Here is an 8,546-nt window from a genome sequence, read left to right as displayed (position 1 = left end):
AAACTCTGAAGAGTTGCTTCATATGTAAAGTAATTAAGTTAACTATAATGATGAGTGTTTTATGTGTCATGATCTTGGAGCTGATGACTGCCTTAATTCCTCCGTTAGATTTACATGGTCATTAACCTGTGTTTCTCCCCTGCAGTTTCCATCCTCAGACACTGTAGCCGCTGCTACTCAGATCCCACTTTAAATAAGTGCTTTTTGAATTATCCCACTGTCTGTCTTGCCTGAATACTAGGTCCTCTGTTCTGTGTCATGACACTAAGTTTCGGTGAGAAAGATAAAACTGGTGTTAGATAGAAATGGTATTCAACTATTTGGAAAATGATTTATTTTTGCCGTCAAATAAGTTACAGATACAAGGAAACTCTTGTGCAAAGTTTGAATCAGTGGGGGAGCCCAGGCCCAGTAATGTGCTCAAAACCAACTTCAGGAATTTCTTTTAATTTCTGAATGGATCACTGTAAAATAATGCATCATTTCATGTCTTGAACAATCTGCAGCATTGCATATTTAAACACCACCACATTCCTGACTCAATGATTGACTAAATGAATAGATACCTATGCCTTCCCTGCATAATTGTGGCTGAAGAGAGAAAAAACATGACCTGGAGCAAAACTGCTGCTTTCTGTTCTGGTCAAGCCAGACTAATTTACAAGAGGCATAAGTCAGTCTGGTAAGGCTTCACGCTCTACAATCTAAAGGGACTGGGAGAATCACAGCTTTGGAGGCTGCAGTGCATTTCTGTAACCATAACAATCATGATTGCAGCTGCAACAGAGCAATGTGTCATTGATGCCAACCACTGGCTGCTGTTAGAGCTTTTTTTTTATAATAGAAAATGAGTTTTTGAATCATATCTATTGTATCTGATTGGTTCAAATCAGTTTCTTCTGTCTCTGTTAGTCCTGCTTTGAAATTGGGCTTTAACACCCTCCACCAGACTGATATGCTGTATACAAGACATAAATTAGTCTGGCTGGCCAGGCAACTTTTCCATTGCATTTGAACTTTTTTGCATTCAAACATATTTAGAGTGTTGTTTTTTGCATCAGCACAAAAATAAAAGAAATAGATTGTATAAAACAGCTTGCGAATTTCCTGCTTGGGCTCAGCTTTACTAATTCAAATTCAGTTAAAAGACTGATGTGATTTTTGTGTTTCAGATATAGTAGCTTCATTTGCATCATGTCTCTTCATGTTCAGTCGCATGTTTACTGTTTTCTCCATTCAAATTCATCTCCTTCACTGATACATCACAGATCTTTTTTTGTCATATTCGCATTTGACAGTAGAGATTCTGTTGCCTAAAGTCTTTTCACACATGATTGTTAACAATCTGCCAAAATAAAGGCTAGTTATCTGTTATTTTTTCATTATGCCATGTACTACTGACTGATGTGATGCATGTAAAAACAGAAAATAAACATTAGGGGCTTCATTCATCCTTCTGTCAGGAAACATACAGATATCCACATTCTGTTGATTTGAAGGTGCACATTAAGGCTCCCAGGATTTGCTTACGCACATAACTCCCTAATCGGTCAAGATTGTGCAACACAGAGACAGATGCCGTGAAATGACCGAGATACAGAAGGCTTGAAACACTCGAGCAACATCAGTGGAATCACCATGGAAACCGTCACGCTCTCACAGGTTCCTAATGCCCACAATTAACTGAAAGCAACAACAAAGTGGGCCGATGAGAGAGAGGGCCAGATGTTCAGGTAGGAATTTAGTAGCGGCGGAGAGATAATTTTGTCTGCATCCTGATTCATCTGGATCCGTTACGAGCCTTGGTGATGATTATGCGGGTGCCACTGAAAAGATTAGTGTAGGAGGCACAGGCAAAAAGCCTGCTGTCCATGTTAACATCTGTGGGAATGTAAGTGCTATCCTGATCCAACATGTGAAGCATCATAACCTGCAAAACAAGCATTTATTCTGTAGGAAAAAGGCAAAGATTTACCAGGGAAGGAGTTTTTATATCAATTTTGCACTTAAAATGCTTTTTTCAGTTAAATGTAATAGACCAACTAAATAGCACAAAACACAACTGAATTGCTATTATAAATGGTTTTTTTTTTTCACAAATAAAAAGGTAAACTTGCGGTGTGTTTGTTTTTGACCCTTCACTCTGATACCCCAAATTCAAATTCAGTACAACTAAATGTACAAAATTGATTAATCAAAACCTTTGGAAGAGCCCCAGAGATCAACAGCTATCAGTTATGGAGATTCAGAAATGCTGTCTCTATGGAAGAGTGGGAAGAAGAAAGCCATTGTTACAGAAAAGCAAATCAAAACATGTGGAAGGGGCTGGCCGGATGACACCAGGCTAGCATATATTGCTATATTTCAGACAAGACTTGAGACTTAGGGCAAAGCTTCAGCTGTCAACAGAACCAAAGCCCCACAGATAAAGCCAGACAAACTGTGGAGTGGCTTAGATCAAAGCCTACTCAAAGTCTAAACATAAAAGCAACGTGAAATATCAGGGGGGAGAGAATGTAAACTACTGCACAAATTTAAATTTCTAGTAATATGCAACAGTATATATTTCATTTTTTCTTTTACTTAGGAATATGCAACTTTGTGATGTAAAATCCCTATAGAATATAAGGATGTTTGTGGTTGTAGAAAGACATAGGTTCAGGTATAAATACTTTTGAAAGTTGCTGTACATGGAATATCAAATGAGATGGAAGATGACTCTGCAGCTTCCCCAAAAACAGCAAAAGACCATTTTTATGCAAAGAAACTTGCATGCTTTTTCACACACTCTCTCCTTCATTCGTTCTTAGCTCTGCACTACAAAGGCCACAGTATAATGAAGTGTAGCTGACGGACGGGCACCTGGAGGAAGATGATAAGCACCTGAATCAGGTGCTCAACAAAGAGCTGCCGACCCGCTTGGGGGTGGCTGAGTATGACAGCAGGAGACATTTTAGAAAGAGGGTCTTAACATATTGCTCGGGGCCAGAAACACATTCCCCATAGCCCCCCCTTCCCAATCTCCATTTTTCAGTCACGGACGCTGAGTACAACATCAAGTTCATGTGAGTCATCTGCTTCCTAACGCTCCTGCTATTGAGCCTCACTTTAAAAGAACAGCTTGTGTGCAAAGCAGCCAGTGCCTGTGGTTATTTCAAGGCAACATTTGAAGTGTCTGTTTTAACTTCCTAATCCACATGAATGTGTTTCTGGGTCTTTGTGTGTTTGTAGTTGCTTATTAAGAATATTTAGCTTTTTTGGTTTCCATCCTCTGCTTTCTGAGAAGGCATCCAGGCATCCCTGCAGCAGCTCAGGGGAATGATTGTAGAGCAAACAGCCTCCATTGCAAGTTTACTCCATGGCTGATCTTAGCTTTCACATAGAGATCGTTAGGTCCCTTTGTGCTCTGTGATTTATTATTCATTGCCACATTTAGCCGTGCAGCAGTAATTGCACCATGCAGCCAGAGAGCCTGTATCCGATGAAGCACAAATGAATGAATAAATCTAGATTTTGGAGCTATTTGAACGTTTGACATTTACTGATGAAGCAATTAAGGGAGCAACAGACAAACACACCCTGCATTGCACCAGGGTCAGCCCACAATGCAATATATCTATATCAGTTTTTAAGGCTCTCTCAGCTGCCATGCTGAAACCAAATAAAGTATTGTAAGACATAAGTTAGAATAGATATGGTATAAAAATGAATCTAGAAAGAACATTTGCTATTTTAGGACGGGGTTGTTTACACTTATGATGGGCAAAAAACACAGTAAATAAACACCAAGTGGAAGTCAGATTTACCAAACAGACTCAGACTGCTGACTAGAGAAAGAGCCCCTCCACACCAATTAAATCCAAGAATAAGACTTAAATGTAAAACAATATTAATTCATCTTTGTGTCATTTTGAATTCTACATAATGAAATAATTGAACAGCTGCCTCTACAGTATGTACAAAAATATATACTAAAGCCCACAAATTTTTCTGTTTTCGGTTTCGATCATCAGTCGTTACTATTAAGGCATGCATTTCAAAATCTTACTCAATATGCAAATATACAGCTTTGGGATATTTTTATCATATTTACTAGACCAGAGGACTAAGATGTTCCTTTAAACATATCCATTCTGTGCCAATTGAATTACATGTGATAAAAGTAATTTGAATATATTTAAAAATCAAAATGTTTTAAAATAGTTTCTGTAAAGTTATGAACCGTAAAAGTTTTTGTACCTGCTGTCTAACATCCTCCTGAGGTTGTGCACATTTTTTTTATAATTCTTAAAGTTGTTATTTCATTGCCAACAGTTGAAATAACGTTTTGAAAGAAGTGGACCCTGCAATCTACCTTAAAAGGAAACCCACAGTATGTTTTTATCCAGCACATACTCAGGCAGTCTCCAGGCCTCTCTAAGAGTGTTTTAATACACAATAATTGGGTTCACAAATATGCCAAAATCAAATCAAAAGCCTGAAAATGTTGTGTCTTCTGTAAAACATGTTTCAATTACTGATAAGAAAGTTGACTGAGAACAGAATCATAAAGCCATTAAATATTGCGTGCTGATTTAGCCTGCAGCATCAAACAATCTGATCAAAAGCTGCTCTGTTGTGAAACCAAAGACATTCATTGTATCCAACAAAAAAATGTGTTTTGTTGTGAAAATCAGATAAATAAAACAGTTTAAGTCTGACCAGCTCTTCGCTTTCATTAATCCAATTTCACAGTAATATGATTTATTTCTGAAACAGATAAAGGAACAATTTAAAACTAGCAAACTTCACAAAAATTTACTTTAAAGTCTAAAAAAATAAACCTTTTAGAGAATAATTGCCGCTGGCACTCAAACATGAAATCCTGGACCAAATATAGCAGCCTCTATTGGATCACCATTATTTGTCTTTGTATTAAGTAAACAATTATTTTTACTTTACTGTGTACATCAGCATTAAGTTCAAGTTCAGAACTGTGTATTGTTTTGCATCATTAAAAGCTTATTTCCCTTTCTGACTTTTGCTTATAGTAATTCATAAATGTCTGATTTTACATACAATACTTTCAGGAGTACTTTGGCTAACAAGGCTTCAGAGAAGTATCATAAAAGGAATTCTAAAAGTCATTGAGCTCATTTTCTTATAAATCAAATCAAGCCTTTAAGACCTGCAAAACACAACACTCCCAAAACCATTTGTTGCAGAACCTGTTGGCCAAATAGGCAAGAGAACACTGACCTACGGTAATTTGACATTTGGCAATTATGCTGAGACAATATTTGCCAAAGCAGCTTGATATGAGCAAAACTTACACATTGAGATGTTTATTTAAAAGAGATTTTCAGTAAATTAGAACATGTTCAAAAGTTATTGGAACCATTCAATTAAAAAATGAGAAATTCCTTTAAATTCATTATATTTCAACCATTGTTGAAGGAAACCAGTTATTCAGGGGAGTGGCGGCCCAGTGGTTAAGGCATAAAGCTTGAATTCTTGAGGTTGTGATTTCAAAACCCATTCGCACAGACTGCCACTCTGGCTCATTGAGCAAGACCCTTAACCCCTGGGTGCCCTATGATTGCAGCCCACTGCTCCCCAAGGGGATGGGTTAAATGCAGAGGTAAATTTCTCCAAGGTGAGATCAATAAAGTTTAATTAAAATAATTATATGTTATTATAACATTGCATTTCCTTTTAAATTGAATGCCTCACAGCAACTGTAACTGATGTTTATTACAATAGAGCAATTAAAATACAATGCCTTGCGAAAGTATTCAGCCCCTTTGAACTTTTCGACCGTTTGCCACATTTCAGGTTTCAAACACAAAGATATCTAATTCTTTGTGAAGAATCAACAACAAGTGGGACAAAATCATAAGGTGGAATGAAATTTATTGGATATTCTAAACCTCTTAACAAATAAACTGAAGAGTGGGAAGTGCAAAATGAAACATCCCCTTTACTTTCAGTGCAGCAAACTGTCTCCATTAGTTCAGTGAGGATCTCTGAATGATCCAATGTCAACCAAAATGACTGATGATAATGAATAGAATCCACCTGTGTGTGATCAATTCTCCATATAAATCCACCTGCTCTGTAATCGTCTCAGAAGTCTGCTTAAACCGCAGAGAACATCATGAGGAACAAGGAACACACCAGACAGGTCTGAGATACAGCATATCCATAAAAATATCTTGTTTGAACTTTGCAACAGGCAACCTGGGAGACACTCCAGACACGTGGATGAGGGTGCTCTGGTCAGATGACACCAAAATCAAAGTTTTTGGCAACAATGCAAAACGTTATGTGTGACGTAAAAGCAACACCGATGGGAAATTAATGCGAAGATGGATGGAGCCAAATACACGACCATTCTGGAAGAAAACCTATTGGAGTCTGTAAAAGACCTGAGACTGGGACAGAGATGTATCCTTCAACAAGACAATAGTTGAGTTTGAATAAGCAGCTGCATCCTCCGAAGGCCAGATTCATTGGCCGATTACGTCATAGGGCAGCACCGAGGCCGTTTAGATTGGAAGACTCCTCATTATGCAGCTGACAAATGCAGCCTTTTTTTGTTCGGTATCGACTCTTAGTCTGCTTTGTTTGTCAACTGTTGCGACAAAGAGTCCATGGTGGTGTCAGGGGTGGGGGAGGGGAGTGAAAGCTGGAGAAGGCTGGACCTGTTTGAATCCATAGCCAAAACTCTTCCGGTCTCCTTATTTTCATGGTCCTCGAAGGACCCAGTCCAGTTAGCCTGGTTCCTTGGAGGGTGCATCCTTTGAAATGGCACACACTCAATAATCCAAAACATAAATAAAAATCTACAATGGAATGGTTCAAAAATAAATATATCCAAGTGTTAGAATGGTCAAGTTAAAGTCCAGCCCTGAATCCAATCCAGCATCTGTGAAAAGAACTGAAAACTGCTGTTCATAAAAACTCTATATCCAGCCTCACTGAGATCCAGCTGTTTTTCAGGGATAAAAAGGTCAAACTTTCAGTCTTTCGATGTGCAAAACTGATAGAGACATACCCAAAGAAATTTGCACCTGTAAACCAAGCAAAAGGTGGCATTACAAAGTATTAACACAACTTGGCTTAAATATTTTGCATAACCCATTTTTCAGTTTTTAGTGGTTAAAAAAAAAAAAATCCAATAAACTTCCTTTCTCTTCGTGATTGTGTCCCACTTGTTATTGATTCTTCACAAAGAATTACAAATTTAGATCTTTACGTTTGAAGCCTGAAATGCGGCAAAAGGTCAAAAAGTTCAAGGGTTCTGAATACTTTAACTGTATGATTGATTGAAAACCACCTAGCCCACAATAATGGGAAACTGTTGTCTATGGCTTGAGGATTCTTCCAAAAGTCCACACACGCAACAAATACTCATATGAGCAGCTTTACTTCATACAGGCACCCATAAACTACCACTCATGCACATGTTTAACATGTTACATGCTGAACTGTACCAGGTGGTGCCCATATATTACACACCAGTGCATGTTCCCTCACTGAATGATTGTGGTTTGATTTCCATACATGCGCAGCTTTCCCCCTTCTCTCTTGTGGACCTGTTCCTGATCGCTCCTGTCAACTCCTGTCACTTTGAGGGCATTACCCACTGGACAAAGCACCCTACCTATAATTTGCTACATTTCGGGAAATAATCAAATGAAATTAAAATGAATGCATGACCTTGACAGCAGCCATGATGTGCTGCAGAAGTCTCTTAATCATTCATTCAGATAAGTCAGGTGTTTGTCAGCGAGGAGACACCTAAAACATGTGGGGCAACAGTACTGTACTGCAGGGGCAGATCTGCATCATTTTTACGATAAATGTTGGAATGCAAACTCGGTATTGGTCCAGAATTCGAAACAGGAGTTTAATGAAATCATATGAAACCCACTTACCTTAGGTTTAGGTTTCTCAACCACCAATGTTAGGATCAGGCTTCAGGTTGAGGTCCTGGCTCCCCAGTACCAGGCGACATACCATGCCTGAATGTTTTTTTTTTCTTAGGGGTTTTTTGAAACGCTCTTCAACTGACCAATCACCCAGGGGCAGTTTGCATTGGGCTCCACCGGGGCATATAAACATAACCTTTGGGAGGATCTAAGCACACAAATCCCACCACCATGGTTCCTGGTCTTCCCCCGGCAGAGCTGGTGGAGGTGTGTGTGGAGAGAGAGGTCTGGGAGTTAATGGGAGACAACATAATCAAACCCGTGTTCTAATCAGCTTGATGAAACAAAGATGTACTAACTTTTTATGTCTCCCTCATTGCAGAAGATTTCATATGCAACACACAAACAAGATAAAATCCTTTGTAGCAGATACCAGCTTGCCACTATAGTTCTGAGAAAAGGGGAAAAGAATTCTCCTATCTAGAATGACCCTGACTGCAGAATATTCTATCTGGCGCTCAGGAGCCATAATCCCACAATCCTATGTGTGACATGGCGTGGTGAAAAATGTAGACCTAATTTGACTTGCATCATCCATGTCTGTTTCAGCTGCGTAATGGTGTCTGTAAAGCC

Source organism: Cyprinodon variegatus, unplaced genomic scaffold, assembly GCF_000732505.1.
Source record: "Cyprinodon variegatus isolate N-32 unplaced genomic scaffold, C_variegatus-1.0 Scaffold657, whole genome shotgun sequence".
In the NCBI taxonomy this organism is placed as follows: domain Eukaryota; kingdom Metazoa; phylum Chordata; class Actinopteri; order Cyprinodontiformes; family Cyprinodontidae; genus Cyprinodon; species Cyprinodon variegatus.
Note: the sequence above shows the minus strand (reverse complement) of the source record.